At 39.3% G+C, this 20532-nt stretch overlaps 1 protein-coding gene across 11 annotated transcripts in view; it reads right to left on the reverse strand.

Annotated features, from left to right (window-relative positions):
• Nucleotides 1-20532, reverse strand: part of TMEM108 (transmembrane protein 108) — a 747136-nt gene that overhangs the window by 294658 nt on the left and 431946 nt on the right. For 2 of the 11 annotated variants that reach the window (XM_073899996.1, XM_073900001.1), the window contains one exon: nt 15704-15801. The exons of the other annotated variants lie outside the window; for them this stretch is intronic. The gene's annotated coding sequence lies outside the window, so the exon portion shown is untranslated. The remainder of the gene's footprint in view (nt 1-15703; nt 15802-20532) is intronic. 11 annotated transcript variants of the gene reach the window in all.

The following is a 20532-nucleotide window of genomic DNA, read 5'->3' on the forward strand; positions in this document are numbered from 1 at the left end:
TTTCTTGCAGGGCTGGCTTAGTGGTCACATATTCTTTCAGTTTCTGCCAGTCTTGGAAGTTCTGCATCTCTCCATCCATTCTAAATGACAGCCTTGCTGGATAAAATATTCTTGGCTTCATGTTCTTCTCATTTAGTGCCCTGAATATGTCTTGCCAGGCCTTTCTGGCTTGCCAGGTCTCTGTGGATAGGTCTGACATTATTCTGATGTTCCTCCCTTTGTATGTAAGGAATCTCTTCCCCCTAACTGCCCTTAAGATAGTTTCCTTGGTTCTAAGATTTGCAAGTTTTACTATTACATGCCGGGGTATTGGCCTGTTTTCCTTGATCTTGGGAGAGGTCCTCTCTGCCTCTAGGATGTGAATGTTTGTGTCATTCCCCAGATTAGGGAAGTTCTCAGCTACGATTTGCTCAAATACATCTTCTAGTCCTCTCTCTCTCTCCACTCCCTCCGGGATTCCAATTATTCTGACACTGGAATGCTTCCTGGTATCACTTATTTCTCTATTTTCATGGATTCTGAGCTGTTTTTCCCTGGCCTCCGTTTTTCCCTTTTTATCTATTATATTGTCTTCCAGGTCGCTTATTCATTCTTCTGTCTCTGTTACCCTAGCTGTTAGATTATCTAGATTGGATTGGATCTCATTGATAGCATTTTTAAGTTCTACCAATTCAGCTTTCATTTCTGCCCTTAGAGACTCTATGTTGCCATGAATTGATTTCTCCATTCTAGCCATTTTCTTCACAACTGCTGGCCTGAATTCCATCTCCGACATCTTGGTTATATCTGCATCCATTTGTAAATCTGCAGCATAAGTCATGATCTCTGAGTCTTTTCTATTTTGGGGGTTCCTCCACCTAATCATTCTGTTGATGGGTGTTTAAGGGAATGTATAGAGTTCAAATTATTGACGAGAACCCAAGCAAGATGCACCTGTTTTCTTGGGACCTTAGGGTTGCTGGCCTCTTGTTTTCCCAGCCTGTCTTCTGGGGGAGGGGCCTGCTGCGCTGTTACTCAGGCAACCCTGTTTGGGCGGAGTTGCCCTACCCCCCTGTGGCGGGGGATGGGCTCAGTGGGAATCAGTTTTGGGGACCTTTGCTCTCTGGTGGCTTTCCGCATCTCTTCTGCAAGTGAGAGCAGAAGAGACCATTTCCCACCCTCTCCCTCAGAGTAGAGAGATCGCAGTCTGTTCTTCAGTGAGCTCCCCGGGCCACACTGTCTTCATTTCTGTCCGTGCTGCTATATACTGCAGTGGTCTGGGTTGTGCGCCCCTCCGCAGAGCCCCCAGTCCTGCCTCCAGGTCGGGGTTCGTCTCTGCCCTTTGTGCTTCTAAAACCGTCAGCCCCTCCCAGTTCATACGTGTGACCCCGCCGCTCTGGGTTTCCGCCCCAGGGGCCACCCTAAAGTCCTTTCCCCGTCACTACTGGTCTGCGAGTCTGTGCCCGGTCCCCAGCACACGAGGCTCTCGCTCTGGCGGTGTAGGATCCCCACGGCCAGGCACCCTCCCACTGCTGTTTATCCTCTGATATCTGCCCGCAGAATCACGGCTCCCCGCTTTGTACCTCGAAACCAATCGCCTGTGATATTCTGTTTGTAGAGATCCAGATCTTCTTACATCTCAGGCTGGTTTCGTGGGTGCTCAGAGTGGTCTGGTAGATATCCAGCTCAATTGCAGGGACCAGTAGAAACAGGGTCCCTTACTCCTCCACCATCTTTCCTTCCTCTTCCTTATCTTTTTTTTTAAAGATTTTATTTATTTATTTGACAGAGAGATAGACAGCACAAGTAGGCAGAGGGAGAGGGAGAAGCAGGCTTTCCGCTGAGCAGGGAGCTGGATGTGGGGCTCAATCCTAGGACCCCAGGATGATGACCTGAGCCGAAGGCAGCTGTTTAACTGACTGAGCCACCCAGGCGCCCCTCAGTTTCCTTATCTGTTAAATGGGAACAACAACATTCATTTCATGGATACTATGAGGGTTAAATGAGAAAGCATGAAATGTTCTTAGAGGAGTGTCTGGCATACATACAGCAAATGCTCTAAACTATTAGCTATTGCCTTATTACAAAGCTACTTAGAATCATGAATCCCTAATACTGGAGAGTCCCTAGATGTTACACATAATAGCTTAAAGTGAAAAACATGAGATAAGAACATAAAGCAGGGATCGGCTATGCCCACAGAACCTTCCTTTTTGTAACTAGTGGCCAATTAAAAAAAAAGCAATAACCACAAAAGAATGTCTGGGATAAAACTGTGACCAAGCACACAGCAACTCTGAGTACACCAAGAGGCAAAAGACTGCATCAATCTCTCTACTAAAGGTTAGGTGGCTTATACACTAAATATGACATGTACAGGGGACAGGGACTTTTCTCTGCGCCTGGCTGGTTACATAGTAGGTTCCCCCCAAATATTTGAAACATGGATAGATGGATGGATAGGATGATCAAAGGTTGCGCGTTCAATACAATCCTCTTGCAGTGCTCCAATCACAACATAGTCTGCTCAATAGTAAGGCAGGCTATGTGAAAGACAAAGGAAAACCCCAAAGATATACATACTCTTATACCTTCATTATTTACTCAATGTTCACTATAGGTCATGCACAGAGCAGAAATTTTATAAATAAAGGTTTGTTCATGCATTTATAGAAATCTATCCAAGTTTTGAGGAGAAAAACTTGGCCTTTTTGTTGACTGGGCTCTAGTCAAAGTGGAGATAACTAATTACCTACCTCCCTAATTGGCTTCTTATAGGCAACTCTCTCTGCATCCAAACCTTAGTGATGCCATTTAAGTGTCAAGACATTTTTATCTTAAGAAACCAAGGGAAAACTGAAAGTCTTGCTCAATCTACACATTCAATGCAATCCCTATCAAAATACCATCCACTTTTTTCACAGTGCTGGAACAAATAATCCTAAACTTTGTATGGAACCAGAAAAGACCCTGAATAACCAAAGGAATGTTGAAAAAGAAAACCAAAGCTGTAGGCATCACAATCCTGGACTTCAAGTTTTTTGTTTTTTTCTTAAAGATTTTATATATTTGACAGAGAGAGACACAGCTAGAGAAGGAACACAAGCAGGGGGAGTGGGAGAGGGAGAAGCAGGCTTCCCACTGAGTAGGGAGCCCGATGCGGGACTTGATTCCAGGCCCTGGGATCATGACCTGAGCCGAAGGCAGGTGCTTTACGACTGAACCACTCAGGCACCCCTGGACTTCAAGTTGTATTACAAAGCTGTAATCATCAAGATGATATGGTACTGGCACAAAAACAGACACATAGATCAATGGAACAGAATAGAGAGCCCAGAAATGGACCCTCAACTTTACTGTCAACTAATCTTTGACAAAGCAGGAAAGAATATCCAGTGGAAAAAAGACAGTCTCTTCAACAAATGGTATTGGGAAAATTGGACAGCCACATGCAAAAGGATGAAACTGGACCATTTCTTTACACCATACACAAAAACAGACTCAAATGATGAAAGACCTAAATGTGAGACAGGAATCCATCAAAATCCTAGAGGAGAACACAGGCAGTAACTTCCTCAATCTCAGCCACATTAACTTCTTGCTAGATACATCTCCAAAGGCAAGGGAAACAAAGGCAAAAATGAACTATTGGGACTTCAGCTTTTGCACAGCAAAGGAAACAGTCGACAAAACCAGAAGACAACTAACAGAATGGGAGAAGATATTTGCAAATGATATATCAGATAAGGGGCTAGTATCCAAGATCTGTAAAGAACTTTCAAACTCAACACCCAAAAAACAAATAAACCAGTCAGGAAATGGGCAGAAGACATGAACAGACATTTCTCCAAAGACGACATGCAAATGGCCAAGAGAGACATGAAAAAATGCTCCACATCACTCAGCATTAGGGAAATACAAATCAAAACCACAATGAGATACCACCTCACACCAGTCAGAATGGCTAAAATTAACAAGACAAGAAATGACAGATGTTGGTGAGGATGCACAGAAAGGGGAACCCTCTTACACTATTGATGGGAATGCAAGCTGGTACAGCCACTCTGGAAAACAGTATGGAGGTTCCTCAAAAACTTGAAAATAGAGCTAACCCTATAACCTAGCAATTACACTACTGGGTATTTACCTCAAAGATACAAATGTACTGATCCAAAGGGGTATCTGCACCCCAGTGTTTATAGCAGCAATGTCTATAATAGCCAAACTACAGAAATAGCCCAGATGTCCATCGACAGATAAATGGATAAAGATGTGGTATATATATACAATGGAGTATTACTCAGCCATCAGAAAGGATGAAATCTTACCATTTACATCGACGTGGATGGAACTGGAGGGTATTATGCTAAGCAAAACCAGTCAGTCAGAGAAAAACAATTATCATATGGCTTTACTCATATGAGGAATATAAGAAACAAAACAGGGATCATAGGGGAAGAGAGGGAAAACCGAATGAGAAAAAATAAGAGAGGGAGAAAAACCATGAGAGACTCTTAACTATGGAAAGAAACTGAGGGTTGCTTGAGGCGAAGTGGGTGGGGAGATGGGGTAACTGGGTGATGGGAATTAAGGAGGGCACGGGATGTGATGAGCACTGGGTGTTACATGCAACTGATGAATTACCAAACTCTAGATCTGAAACTAATGATATATTATATGTTGGCTAATTGAAATTAAAAAAAAAAGAAAGGAAAAGAAAAAGAAATTCTTGCTCAAATCATGTAGCTATACCAGATAGTATCCAAGGAATTTAAGGGCATGTAATTAGTTACAATAATACCTTACAACAAATTCATACTGACAGAAGGAAGATATGGATAACAATATTGAATGATGAATGAATCTTAAAGAAGTGAAGTTTTATTACAGTAATTCAAATTAAGTGCTAATAGAATATTACCAAGTGGATATCCTGAAAGGACTACTTTAATGACTAGAATCCCACATAATCAGTACATAGGATGCAAACAAATGAAAGGCATTTGAGAACCATCCTTTTTCTCAAGCAGGTTGATGTTTCTTAGAAAACTTATTTACACTATTCATTTGTTCTTTGGGTCGCTTCTACATAGATAAAACAAAATAAACTTGGTATTTACTCTGAAGAAATTATTAAGGACCATGAATTAATGGGGCTACAAATGTATGGCACTGCCAAAGAGAGATCTAGGACTTGGTCAGATGGCTGCAGCCAACTACATGTGAATTTATTTTTAAACGAGTGTTTACTCCAGTGTTCATGCACATTATCATGAGAGGTTCATCTTTACATACAAAGCAGAAAATAAGTGGTGAATGAAATCAGTGTACTGAATGGAACAGGAGAGTGGATGGAGAAGAGTACATCCTATTGTCCCCAACCTTTTCTATTTTTTCTTTCTCCTCTTATCCAGTATTCTGGGATACACTCTAGGAGCTTTTTCAAACTGAGGAGTCTGAAGAAGGTGCATCTGACAACCTAGACTCCAGGAAAGTACACATGCAAACACCTTCTAGTCTGTGTAGGATCATCAGAGCTCGGTGGATGGAGCTAACATATTTCCAAAGCACTCCAGAAGCTGCAAAGAATGATCAATGTTACTCATCTGATGCAACCACCTGTGAGACAAGGAAGGCAGGCATCTTTCTATTGACATAGTCAAGACCACACTGTCAGAAAATGATAGGGCCTAGCATTCAGTCCAGTCCTCCCACTTGGTCTGCAGCGGTATATCCCCATGCCCCACTGCCTCAGAACAACAAAGCTTATTTACACACCCCCATGGTAAACTGACAAACCCTGGCATCCGATCTATCATATCTGTGGGAAGCAGAGACTTGAGTGGAAAGAGGTGATTCATAGCCCTTGGCCTCACTGTGATTTCACAAAGGACTTATTGGTTCTGGAACAGCTACTTTTCAGATGTTAAGTACAGTTGAATCTGCATCTGCTCCTCTACTAGTAAAAAACATGGTTTGGGGGCAACATCTAAAGCAAATTACCTATTGTTCTGAATTTTTCTTAGTATATTTGAGATGTACATTGGAGGCAGGAGTGGCTAGTCTTATAAGGGTAAATGAGAGGCAACTGGAAAATTATTTTGCAAACACAGAACTTAATATAAACACTTGATTAAATTATCTCCCAAACTTTGGGTGTTCTCTTTCACTTCTTTTTTGAAAGAATGATTCCATGTAAAGGCTCATGGCACTCTACAAATATAAGCAATATATTAACATGGGGGACATTATTTTTTCATGAGAGATGTAGGAAAAATCTGATATACTATCAGTTTAGGTGTGGGGAAATCTCAGGATTAAAAAGTCTTAAGACAGTCTCAGGATATTGAGTGACTCCCTGACCTGGATGGGCATGAGAATCCCAAAGAACAGCTTACACTCAGCTGGGTGTTAGAACCACTAATCAATCAACCTCCAGAGACAACCTGGTGAGTATCCAGTAGCCTGTTAAATTCATGCTTCTCCCTCCCCCAGAAAAGCTTAAAAATAAATCCTAAAGAAGGGTAGTTTTTAAAATAGCTACCCTCTCCTGGCCACCTGGGGGGCTTTTGTGGGTTGGAGAATTGCAAACTTTACAGTTACTGATTACTCTAATAAGCAGCTGTAACTGTTCAAGAGGAAAAGTAGCCAGCAACATCGATTTCAAGGACTACATTTTGAGAACTGCAAAAATTTGTCAAACTCCTCATGCCTGTGATTTTTTCCTAACCTAGTGCATCAATCCAATTCCACAAATCTTCATTTAACATTTATTATGTACAAGGCATTGGTGCCTTACTCACTGGATTCAGAGTAAAATGTGACAGCTCAGCCACAAGCAAACAAATAGATCTAGATAAACACACACACCACAGCAAATGCAGTACAAATGAACCTGTTGCAAATCATTAGGAAGGACCTGTGAGGTCAGCAGTGATTACCATAGCAACTATAGCCAATGGCATTCTGTCTAGCTCCTAGTGCAATGATTTGAGATCTGAGATGGCTTTTGAAGCAGGCCTAGACAGATATGCTGTTTTCCATTGGGAAGTTCTGCTTTTGTCTCTGGCAGAAAGGAATACAATCTTTATTAAAGGTTGTTCACTGTCCCGATACAAAACAGAGAACAAATGTTCAGAACTCTTATTCACTAATTTACTGGGTTTTGATAATCATCAGAAACTGTTTATCTCTAGCCTATTAAAAACCATTTGGTCACTCAAATGGGATGGTTCCCTGGATCAAGTTTCAACCTCACTTGTTCCATTTGGGACCAACACTCATTTGATGCTGTGATCTATTCTTACAGTAAACTATCAGCCTGTGAAAGGTCTGAACACACTTAATCCCCAGCATATCCAGCCAAAATGACTATTATTTGAATTAAATGCAAATAAATCAAAATACAAATATATTTTCCTTTGAATGCATTAGTATCTTATAGTTGAAACTAAGAGTGTTTAGCAAAGTATGTTTTGGGTCATACTGAACTAAAGTCAGTTTATAATTTGACTGAATTTGATAATATGGTATTCATCCTGAAGGGAGAGTGTCTTAGAAGGCATCTTACAGACAACTTAGTACATCCTCATAATAGCCAAGATACTAAAAACAAAACAAAAAACAAAATAAAGAAGTACATGGAGAATGACCCCATTTCATTTGTGTAAATAAATGTGTGTATGTACGAAAAAGATTAACTACCTAGCAATAAATTTAATGAAAGAAGTGGAAGACCTATCCTATGAAAACTGTAAGACATTGATAAAAGAAATTAAAGATGACAGAAAAAAAATGGAAACATCTAGCATGTTTATGGATTAGAAGAGTATCATTTAAATGTCCATAGTACCCAGAGCAAGCTACAGATTCAATAGCCTTTTTCCAAGAAATAGAATAATCCTAAAATTTGTATGTGGTTCCTTACAAATACCTTGAATAGCCAAAGCCACCTTAAGAAGAACAAAGCTGGAGGTATCACAATCTCAGATTTGAAGATATACTACAAAGCTATAGTAATCAAAACATTATGTTAACTGGCACAAAAATAGACACATAAATCAATGGAAGCTGGTGAAGAGCCAGGTCAGTTAATTAATATGATCAAGTACAGAGCTAATCCAAGATGGTGGAGGAGTAGGAGACCTCAGTTTCATCTGGTCCCAGGAATTCAGCTAGACAGCTATCAAATCATTCTGAACACTTGCAAACTCAACTGGAGATCTAAGAAAAGTACAGCTGCAACTCAGCAAATAGAAAAGTGACCACTTTCTGCAAGTTAGGAGGTATGGAGAAGTGAATCTGAGGCAATATATGGGAAGACAGACCATGGAGGGAGGGAGCCTCTGCAAGCTGGCTGCCAGAAAGTGATATAGCAATGGGGCACAAAATCAGAACTTTTAGAAATCTGCTCTCATGAGGGACATCCCTGCCTGAAAGATGCTCAAGTAACAAAGTGGGGTGGAATCCTAGGTGGGACAGTCTGGTCTCAGGATCCCCAGGGTCCCAAAAAGACCAAGGGTGCCTGAGCACTGCAGAGTTCCCAGGCATTGGAGCAGGGAAGCCAGCTGCAATCAGCAAGCCCAGGAGTGGGCTTTCAGCTCAGTTTTGCTGTACACCATGAACCACACCATGGTTGGGCAACCTCCGTCTGAGCAGGGGCCTGGCAAGTGGCAGAACTGTGGAGAAAACCTCCCACCCCACCTGAGCAGGTATGTGCCTCAGAAGGATTCAGGGTTTAGAGACTCCAAAAGGGGTGTGTACTGAGATAGAAATGCTCAGTCACAGGCTGGGTGAGCACAGAGTGCCTATGGAGACCAGGGAGACAGGAGTGATTGACTGATTTTCTCTGAGGGTGCACTGAGGAATGGAGTCTCGAGCTTTTGCTCTGAAGGTAGAGACTGGGAGGCTGCCATTTTCATTCTCATCCCCCAAAGCGGCATGGAAAGCCTTCAGGGAACAAAACCCACATAGAGCAATCCAGAGCATCTTACTTAGCCTGGAGAGGCATAAACTACCAAAACTGAAACAGGAAGAAATAGAAAACCTGAACAGACCCATAACCAGCAAGGAAATTGAAGCAGTAATCAAAAATCTCCCAACAACAGCTCAGGGCCAGATGGTTTCCCAGGGAATTGTACCAAACATTTAAAGAAGAACTAATATCCATTCTTCTGAAACTGTTCCAAAAAATATAAATGGAAGGGGAACTTCGAAATTTGTTCTATGAGGCCAGTGTTACCTTGATCCCAAAACCAGACAAAGACACCACCAAAGGGAGAATTACAGACCAATATCCCTGATGAACATGGATGCAAAATTTCTCACCAAAATATTAGCCAATAGGATCCAACAGTACATTAAAAGGATTATTCATCACGACCAAGTGGGATTTATTCCTGGGCTGCAAGGGTGGTTCAACATCCTCAAAATCAATCAATGTGATACACTACATAAATAAAAGAAAGGACAAGAACCATATGATCCTCTCAATTGATGCAGAAAAAGCATTTGACAAAGTACAGCTTCCTTTCTTGATTAAAACTCTTCACAGCATAGGGATAGAGGGAGCATACCTCAATATCATAAAAGCTATATACAAAAGACTACAGTGAATATCATTCTCAATGGGGAAACACTGAGAGCATTTCCCCTAAGGTCAGGAACACGGCAGGGATGTCCACTATCACTACTGCTGTTCAACAGAGTACTGGAAGTCCTAGCCTCAGCAATAAGTCAAGATAAATAAAATGCCTCCAAATCAGCAAAGAAGAAGTCAAACTCTCACTCTCCACAGATGACATGATACTCCATGTGGAAAACCCAAAAGACTCCACCCCAAAATTGCTAGAACTCATACAGGAATTCAGCAAAGTGGCAGGATATAAAATCAATGCACAGAAATCAGTGGCATTTCTATACACTAATAATGAGACAGAAGGGGGAGAAATTAAAAAGTTGATCCCATTTACAACTGCACCCAAAACCATAGGAATCCTAGAAATCAACCTAACCAAAGAGGCAAAGGATCTGTCTCAGAAAACTATAGAATACTCATGAAAGAAATTGAGGAAGACACAAAGAAATGGAAAAATGTTCCATGCTCATGGATTGGGAGACAAATATTGTTAAAATGTCTATGCCTAGAGCAATCTACACATTCAATGCAATCCCTATCAAAATACCATCCACTTTTTTCACAGAGCTGGAACAAATAATCCTAAACTTTGTATGGAACCAGAAAAGACCCTGAATAACCAAAGGAATGTTGAAAAAGAAAACCAAAGCTGGTGGCATCACAATCCTGGACTTCAAGTTCTATTACAAAGCTATAAGCATCAAGATGATATGGTACTGGTACAAAGAGACACACACATCAGTGGAATAGAATAGAGACCCCAGAAATGGTCCCTCAACTCTATGGTCAACTAATCTTTGACAAAGCAGAAAAGAACATCCAGTGGAAAAAAGACAGTCTCTTCAACAAATGGTATTGGGAAAATTGGACAGCCACATGCAAAAGGATGAAACTGGACCATTTCTTTACACCATACACAAAAATAGACTCAAAATGGATGAAAGACCTAAATGTGAGAGAGGAATCCATCAAAATCCTAGAGGAGAACACAGGCAATAACCTCTTCGACCTCGGCCACATTAACTTCTTGCTAGATACATCTCCAAAGGCAAGGGAAAGAAAGGCAAAAATGAACTATTGGGACTTCATCAAGGTACAAAGCTTTTGCACAGCAAAGGAAACAGTCGACAAAACCAAAAGACAACTGACAGAATGGGAGAAGATATTTGCAAATGACATATCACTTAAGGGGCTAGTATCCAAGATCTGTAAAGAATTTATCAAACTCAACACCCAAAAAACAAATAAACCAGTCAAGAAATTGGCAGAAGACACGAACAGACATTTCTCCAAAGAAGACATCCAAATGGCCAAGAGACACATGAAAAAATGTTCCACATCACTCAGCATTAGGGAAATACAAATCAAAACCACAATGAGATACCACCTCACACTAGTCAGAATGTCTAAAATTAACAAGTCAGGAAATGACAGATGTTGGTGATGATGTGGAGAAAGGGGAACCCTCTTACACTGTTGGTGGGAATGCAAGCTGGTGCATCCACTCTAGAAAACAGTATGGAGATTCCTCAAAAGATTGAAAATAGAGCTACCCTACAACCCAGCAATTACACTACTAGGTCTTTACCCCAAAGACACAAATGTAGTGATCCGAAGGGGCAACTGCACCCCAATGTTTATAGCAGCCATGTTCACAATAGCCAAACTATGGAAAGAACCCAGATATCCATCAAGAGATAAATAAACAAGATGTGTGTAAAACACACACAATGAAATACTACTCAGCCAAAAATGAAATCTTGCCATTTGCCATGATGTGGAAGGAACTAGAGGGTATTATGCTAAGTGAAATAAGTCAATCAGAGAAAGACAATTATCATATGATCTCACTCATATTTGACTTTAAGATTCCTAACAGAGGATCATGGGGAAGAAAGGAAAAAATAAAACGATGAAATCAGAGAGGGAGACAAACCACAAGAGACTCTTAATCAAAGGAAACAAACTGAGGGTTGCTGGAGGGGAGAAGGGTGCGGGGATGGGGTAACTGGGTGATCGACATTAAGGAGGTCACATGATGTAATGAGCACTGGGTATTATTATATAAGACTGATGAATCACTGACCTCTACTTCTGAAACTAAAATTTAAAAAAAGTAAGTTAAAAAAAACAAGTAACAAAGGAGTGGTGGGGTAGGAAAAATTAAAAAAAAAAAGAACTAAGGCAGAGTTTAGGATTTACTGCTTTTTTGTTTTTTAGAAATATTGTCTACTTCTAAATCTATTTTGAGTCAATATGTACAAATTGTATATACATATGTATATACACATTCATATATATTTATATATTATTCAAAGACATAATTTTATTGATAAACAATTTAAGGTACTAGCTAGATTCCATGTGCATCAATTTCAATTCTACAAGGATCTAGCACAGATACACTGTCACAATTAATGGCATGTCAAATTGCTGGAAGAAAGGTATTGATGTTCAATAATAAAGCAATCTGATTCTCAGAAGGCCAGATAGTTTAAACATCTTTCAAAAAATGTCATTTATCTAAGATGACATTTAAAATGTTCTCATATTTCAAACAGAAATGGTGGAACTATCAAAGTAAGTATATTTATCTTTGTGGCTGTGTTTTATGGAGCAAGAAAAATCCAGAATAAAGGTGAATATTCAAGTCTATCATTCAAATCTTTGGCTACTTGCTGCTAAATATTCAGAAACATTTGATTTGCTTCCATATGGTGATACAATAGTCTGATATTAAAAATTTTCATCCAGATGTTGTGGTATCATTTGATACAATCTTACTGTAGCAAGCTGACTTCTAAGATAGTCCCCAGTGACTCCTGACTCCTGGGATGTGTATGTGTAGTTCTCTCCAACTGTGGGCTGCAGTTAGTCATTTTATTTTAACCAATATAGTATGACAAAGATAATGAGGTATCACTCCTGTGATTAGGTTACAAAGGATTGTGACTTCTGTTTTTCTAGCGTACTCTCCCTTTGTTTTTTGCTTTGATGAAGCAATTGGTCATGCTGAAGAAGCCCATGTGGCAAGGAACTGTTCATGACTCACTGGCCAGTGTGGAACTAAGCCTCTCAACCCAAGGACCCCCAAGTAAATGAACAACAGCCACATGTGTGAATATGAAAGCAGATTATTCCCCAGAACCTTCAGATGACTGTAGTCTTGTGAAAGACTCTGAAGTATAATTTCTAGCTTAGCTGGGCCTATATTCATGACCCACAAAGACTGGGAGATAATATGTTTGTTTTCGTTGTTTTATTGTGATAAAATATATGTAATGTTTATTGTTTTAATCATCCACAAGTACACAATTGAGCAGCATTATATACATTCACAGTGTTGTGCAACCATCACCATTATTTATACCCTGAACTTTTTTCATTGTCCTTCAAAAGAGTTTATGCCCATTAAACACAAATATCCAGGGGAAAAAATAATATGATCAAGTAATTCATGACAAAGGAGGCAAGAATATACAATAGGGAAAGGACAGTCTTTTCAAGAAATGGTGTTGGAAAAAATGGACAGCTATAAGCAAAATAAAGAAACTGGACCACTTTCTTACACCACACACAAAAATAAACTCAAAATGAATTAAAGACCCAAATGTGAGGCCTGAAACTATAAAACTTCTAAAAGAAAACATAGGCAGTAATCTCTTGAACATCAGCCTTAGCAGCATATTTGTGGATAGGTCTCCTCAAGAAAGGGAAACAAAAGCAAAAATAAGCTATTGTGATTATACTAAAATAATAAGCCTTTGCACAGTGAAGGAAACCATCAATAAAACAAAAAGGCAACCTACTGAATAGGAGAAGATATCTGCAAATGATATATCCAATAAGGACTTAATATCCAAAATATATAAAGAACTTATACAACTCAATGTCAAATGACCAAACAATCCAATTAAAAAATGGGCAAAGGACCTGAATAGACATTTCTCCAAAGAAGACATGCGATTGGCCAACAGACACATGAAAAGAAACTCAGCATCACTAATTATCAGGGAATGCAAATCACAATGAGATATCACCTCACACTAGTCAGAATGGCTAATATTGAAAAGACAAGAAATAACAACAGTTGGCAAGCATGTGGAGAAAAGGGAACCCTTATACACCACTGGTGGAAATGTAAATTGGTGCAGCCACGAGGGAAAACAGTATGGAGGTTCCTAAAAAAACTAAAAATATAAATATTATATGACCCAGTAATTCCATCATTGGTTACTTATCCAAAGAAAATAAAAACACTAATTCAAAAAGATATATACAACCTTATGTTTACTGCACTATTATTTACTATAGCCAAGCTATGGAAGCAACCCAAGTGTCCATGAATAAATGAATGGATAAAGATGATGTGGTGTATACATACAACGGAATGTTACTTGGCCATAGAAAAGAATGAAATCTTGTCATTCATGACAACACAGATGGACCTAGAGGGTATAATGCTAGGTGAAACAAGTCAGACAGAGAAAGACAAATACCATTTGATTCCACTTACATGCGGAATAAAAAAACAAACGAATGAATAAACGGATTCTTAAATACAGACAACTGGTGGTTGCCAGAGAGGAGGGGATCAGGGGAATGGATAAAAAAGATAAAGAGGATTAAGAGGCACAAATTTCTAGTTTTAAAATAAATAAGTTACAGAGATGAAAAGTACAGCATAGGGAATATAGTCAATAAGATGGTAATAACATATTACCAGTAGTGACAGATGATGACTTTAATTATTATAGGGAGCACTGAGTAATGTACAGATCTCCAAGAGTGTAACTGTTGGGTCACGGAGCTTTGAGTAGCCATAGTTTGAATAAGTGGTGCCAAATGGCTCTCCAAAATGGTAGCATCAGTCTATATTAGCAGTGCATGAAACACCTGGCATAACTGAGCTCTCTAAATGCTATACACATCATTGTTGACTTAATTTTCATTTTTCTCCTTACTGGTGATTTGGAGTATCTTTTCCAATGCTTGATGGCATTTTGAGTTTCTTCTTAAATTGCCTTTTCAAATCCTTTGCTCAAATTTTCTACAAACAACATGTATTGCTTTAAAAATAATCTCTCACCCCCAGTGAAATCAGTTGAGCAAAACAGACAAGAGGGACAGAAAGAAAAACCCACACATGAGAACAGATGGCAGTTAATCCATCTTCTAAAAATGGCAGTGACTGGAGTCAACAGTGAATTTGAGTATTGCACAGTAACAATAGCAGGGACAGCAACAGCTAATAATGCTATGTGAAAAAATCTGCTATGGTCCCTGGCTCATAGCTGTTCATTAAATACAACTTCCCTCCCCTATTTTCATAGACCATCACAACAAATCTGTAAGAAAGGAAAACAGTATGTGTATTACTTTTATGCCCCTTTAATAGATAACAAATCTGCCTGAAGGGATGCCCTGATTTAAGTGAGAAAGGCATGACCAAGGCAGGTGCTTCCACCTCCTCCCTTTGTTTCTCCTAGGAGTGTAAGCTTGGAAGCAGACATTCTCAATTTATCTCCCAGCTCCTCAACTTTGTTAACTGTGTGACATTAGGAATGTAAAGCTACCTCTCTGAACCTCAGTTTCCCTACCATAAATGGACTAATAATGATGGCATTTTCCTCATTGGGTTGTATTGATTCTCTTTAAGTTCTCTTTAAGATTCTCCTTAAGTCATGCAGAATAGTGACTAGCGCCTATTAAGTGTTCAGTGAAGTGTCAGCTACTGTTGTTATCATTCAGCTCATCCTTGGGGGTATGGAGATTGTACTAAATTGATACTACACAGTTTTTCATGAACACCCTCCAATTAAATGGCTTTTACAATTCATTTTGAAAGGTTGAAGGTCACATAAATAGCATATTAACACTCTATCTTAAATATTGTATTTCATTCTCAACATTTGAAATACATTTTCCCAGTTTGGTTTAAAAAAATATGTGTCTATGTGTGTGTTTACACATACACAGTACATATATACATACATACATATATACACATATATACATATACACACATACATATATACATACTACACACAAATATGTATATACATACACACACACATTTATATATACCTTGAGGAGTGAAACATTCTTTCCTGAAATTTTCTTGGTTGCTTTTTCCCAGGTCTTTGTATCTCCAGTAATATATCTGAGAATTTCACTGGATACAACTGTTGGAAAATGGGTGTCCATATAAAGTAGGCTAGCACTTTCGTCTTCCTTATACCAATATTCTTATTTATATTTCTATCCATGGAAGCAAGAGAGGATATCAACTAAAGAAATAAAATAACTGGTAGTAACCATGGCCTGTATACAAGTATTCCTCCCTCACTTTTCTCAGCTTTAAAAAATAAAATGGATGCAGCAGGCAGAGGAATCAAATCAAGCAGGTGTGACAAATGCTGGGGTTAAGGGGAGGAGCAGCAACAAAATGGGGACTGTCTGGAATCTTAAGTGGTCAGAAATTACTGAACTACAAAAATCAATGCATGGTGTAAACAGCTAGAAACCCTAATGTTTAAGTCCTGGCTCTGTTATAACTAGCCAGAATTTCCTGGCTAGTCATGCTGCTTCTGTAGGCTTCATTCCTTACTTTAAGATGGTCCACTCTCCCCACATTTCATTCCAACCCTAAATTCTAGGACCTCATAGTTTGTTATTAACATCAAGATTTAAAAAATTTCCTACATGTTTCTATGGCTACTACCTATCCCAGCAATTATATTAGTGATGCAATGTTTATCTCTCTGTGTTAAACACAGCAGAATCCAGCTGCCATATCTAATTAGAAGACGGGGTTTTAATCCGTGCTCCTTCCAAGGACATCATTTTTTAAAAGATTTATTTTATTTGAGAGAGAGTGAGCAAGCACAGGAGCAGGGGGAGGGGGCAAAGGGAAAGGGAGAGAATCTCAAGCAGACTACCCGCTGAGCACAGAGCCCGCTGTGGGGCTTGATCTCACAACCCTGAGATCATGACCTGAGCCGAAACCAAGAGTCAGACACTTAACCAACTGAGCCACCCAGATGCCCAGACTATGCTTTGGCCAGACATGGCTCCCCTGCAAATACAGACTCAAAGATGTGGAGCTATTTCTTTTCTCCATGTGGATTTTCTCTTTTTTTCTTCCAAAGGGGACCTGAAAAAGGTGAAACACCCAGAGAACCCAAGAATTAACCATCACAAATATTCTGTAAGCAGGATTTGCTGAGAAGTATCCAGTCTACTCAGCCATATCCTAAAGTCAATAAATGAGACCCTGAGAACTGCCTCGAGATCGGAAACAATGGAATATATATACTTCACCAAACAATACAGAGCCACTTCAACAGATAATTCTTAGAGATATCAGTCAAGGAAAATAAACAAGAGAAAATAAACACTCAGTTATCAGTTACTTAGCCCTACTTGACTCTGTTCAAAGGCAGGGATAGGGTGAGATTAAATGAGAAAATGTCATCTTGAATGTTTATGTGACTTAAAAAAATTAACATCTGTTTTGTGAGGTTGGGGGGGACTTTACTCATTACTTTATGTTTTTAATATTATCTAAAATTTTATAAGAGATAGAAAATAAATATGTATAACAGAGTCATCATCAATATGCCCCTTCATGTTACAAATGACCATCAAATATTCTAAAAATAAGGGAAGGGGTGAATCTTCTGAGAATTGACCTGTAAAGTCAGTTCTGCTATGATACTTGTTTTGAAAACACAAACTGGTTTCAATTCAAGTGATATAATAGGGAACAATTTGAGCATAATGAAAATTTTGTGTTTTTATAAGCAATTTCATCCTCAAGAATGACGAGGTAACTGTGGAAAGCCACCTGCAGCCAAACCAAAGTGTATGCACATACTTGGACAAACTTAACACCTATCAGCTACCTAGTTTATGTGTTATGAACTACCTGCCCACATCTGCTGTTGCAATATTCAGATTTTAAATAGCCCCCCATACACCATTTCACAATAACTCACAAGCTGCAACCTTTTCAATGCCTACTTCCACAACCAAATTTACAAACAAAAGCAAGTGATTTTATATTTTTCCAGAGTCATTTTGTTCCTGGGGGTACTTACAACCACCGTTTTTTCCCCTTATCACCACTCCTGTGACCCAGATCCTTGTTACACTATAGCTGTCAATAGCAGATGCCAGAATTTTTTAGTCTTTTTGTCCCCCGCCCCAGTGAAAAAAGAGCTGTCTTCTTTAGGAAAGAAAAAAAAAAAAAAAACACAACCACGTTGCTATTAATGTGGACAAAGTATATAAACTCTCATGACAAACACAGTCTCAAAGCCCTCAGGGCTTGTCCTTGTTTTCCAACAGAGTGAATATGTCAATACAGACCTGCCAACTATCTCCCACAAGAACTAAATGATGCCCTAATCTCCTCCTTTATGGAGAACTACTAGGGAAAATGAGAGGTGGGTAGGGTAGCAAAAGCAGTTTGAACTCTATTTACTGATGGCAGCCGGGGGCATGGCTGAAACCTAGTATAAGTCTATGGCTACAAAAGAGACATATTTTCTTAGACTTAATGTGAGCTATGGAGGAAAAACCAGATTGTGTGTGCATGACTAATGTGTGTGTGCATGTGTTCACCATACTTGGGAGTATATATATGTATATATATCCCTTGCCCTGCTTTAGGGCAATTTACAAAATGCATATTATATAGTATGATAAAAAATACATGCAAAATAATAAAAGTGAAGCAAGGGAGCATGTACGTGTACATGTATTCATATGTATGTGAGTACACACAAACATGTATGTGTAAGTCATAATTCAAACCCTAATTAAACAGAGTCTTTAATAATCTTGGCTACATAAAAACTGAGAAAAGAGGGTGATGAAAACCCTCAGTTCAAAATGGAACCCAGGAGAAAGATTTGGTTGAAGGATAATTAGACACTGAAGCCAGAGTCCTGGGTTCAAATATTCGTTCTGCCATTTATTTCCTGGGCAATTTAAACCTTTTGAATTTCAATTCCTCATAGATAAAGTAGAATACTCCCTACCCAAAAGCGTTATTTTCATAGGAAATGATAAATTCTGCCCTGAATCTATGGATTTATACTGTGTTCAGAAATTCAGATTGGTTGAGCATCCCAGAGTTCAGACACAGTCTCAGTTGTCTGGGACCCTATGAATGTGAAGGTCAGGAACATGAGCACACACCCATGATCCCCAGAGCCAAGGGGCAGTGGGTCAGAGCCAAGCTGGCTCAAAGCAATGACAGAATTGAGAAACCTCAGGATTGTAGCCTCATCTCAAATTACTCCATGTTGGCGAACCCTTAGGACAGCGGTTCTCAAAACGTCCCCGGACCAGTAGCATGTGCAACACCTTGTTAGATATACAAATTTTGGGGCCTTACTTCCTACTTACTGAATCAGAAACTCTAGGGGGAGGGGCACAACAAGTGGATTTTAATAAACCCTCCAGAAGATTCATATCTCCAGAAGATGTACACTCAAGTTTAAAGAACCATAGCCTTACAAGACAGAGTTTTGTTTCAGTATCTTTAGGAGTTTGTATTTGTTTCAAATCAGGATTTTGAAAAGGTCTGATTTAGTAGAAGAATCCCAGTATCCCTCAGGCCCTGTTCTTTAATTTAGCAATGAAGTCACATCACCCTCTGGCTATGTGAGAGCAGGATGCTAGTCACCCAGCAATGCTGGCCACTTCCTCAGACCATTAGAGGTATGGCCCAATCCTAATAGAATCAGAAATATCACAAACACGCCGATCAAATGGTACTGGAGGATTTGTGGACAGAAAGCAATGGAGGATGTAATCCTCTTAGAGAGAAAGGAGTGTAGAAAAAGAACATACTGAAGAGAGTAAATAGAGTCCACAGTGGAAAGATTGCTGTGGAAATACTTGTTTTCACAAGCCCATCACCGACTACTTATTTCTTTAAAAAAAATTGTTTTTAATTTAAATTCCAGTTAGTTAAAATGGAGTGTAATATTAGTTTCAGGTGTACAATATAGTGGTTCAACACTTCCACGCTCATCACAACAAGAGTACTACTTAATCCCTATCCCCCCACCCACCTCCCCTCTGGTAACCATCAGTTTGTTCTCTATAGTTAAGAATCTGTTTCTTGATTTGCCTCTCTCTCTTTTCTTCCCGACTACTTATTTCTACTTGTCATCCTGTCTGCTCAATGTGTGAAGCTGTGGTTGCATGTTCAAACAGGGCAAACTGCTATACCTGGGGACTACCTTCCATCTCTCCCCTTTCCACACTCAGATCAGCTCCAGAATCACCAGAGTTTGATTTTATGAAGCTTTAAAAACATGTAGGCCCCTTGATTTTGTTCCTTTTTCATTTCTCTGCTTGCTCATCTTACTGCATTTTCACCAAACCTCTAAGGGATGGGGAGGTGGGGGAGAAAAAAAAAGAAGACAAAAGAGTCAGCTTTGATAAAAAAAAGAGTTACATTTACAGTGCAAACTAAAATACAGGATTTGTGACTAATTAGTGGATTTCAGTTATCCTGTAGAGTTCTATAAGGGTTCCTGTCTCCACTTACCCATCCTAAAAAGAAAATCTGTAATAGCTACAAAGTGCAATTCCCAAGCATTCTATGATATACTAATGTTGCACCAAAACTAACATCAGTCCGATTTGTAGGCAGGAGGCTGCACTTCATGCAAGGGGTTGAGAAGATGCTACAAATCATAACTGATTTAAAATGAAATTACTAAGGGCATGTGATGTGATGAGCACTGGGTGTTACATGCAACTACTCAATCATTGAACACTACATCAAAAACAGCAACAAAAAAATTACTAAACAGAATAAAAACACACTGAACAATATGGCACAGACTTGCTTGATCATTATTTATGCATAATGCAATGGCAGGCAGCTCTCT

Source organism: Callorhinus ursinus, unplaced genomic scaffold (genome assembly GCF_003265705.2).
Source record: "Callorhinus ursinus isolate GAN/ISIS: 27379988/994484 unplaced genomic scaffold, GSC_fseal_2.0 scaffold1, whole genome shotgun sequence".
Taxonomy (NCBI): domain Eukaryota; kingdom Metazoa; phylum Chordata; class Mammalia; order Carnivora; family Otariidae; genus Callorhinus; species Callorhinus ursinus.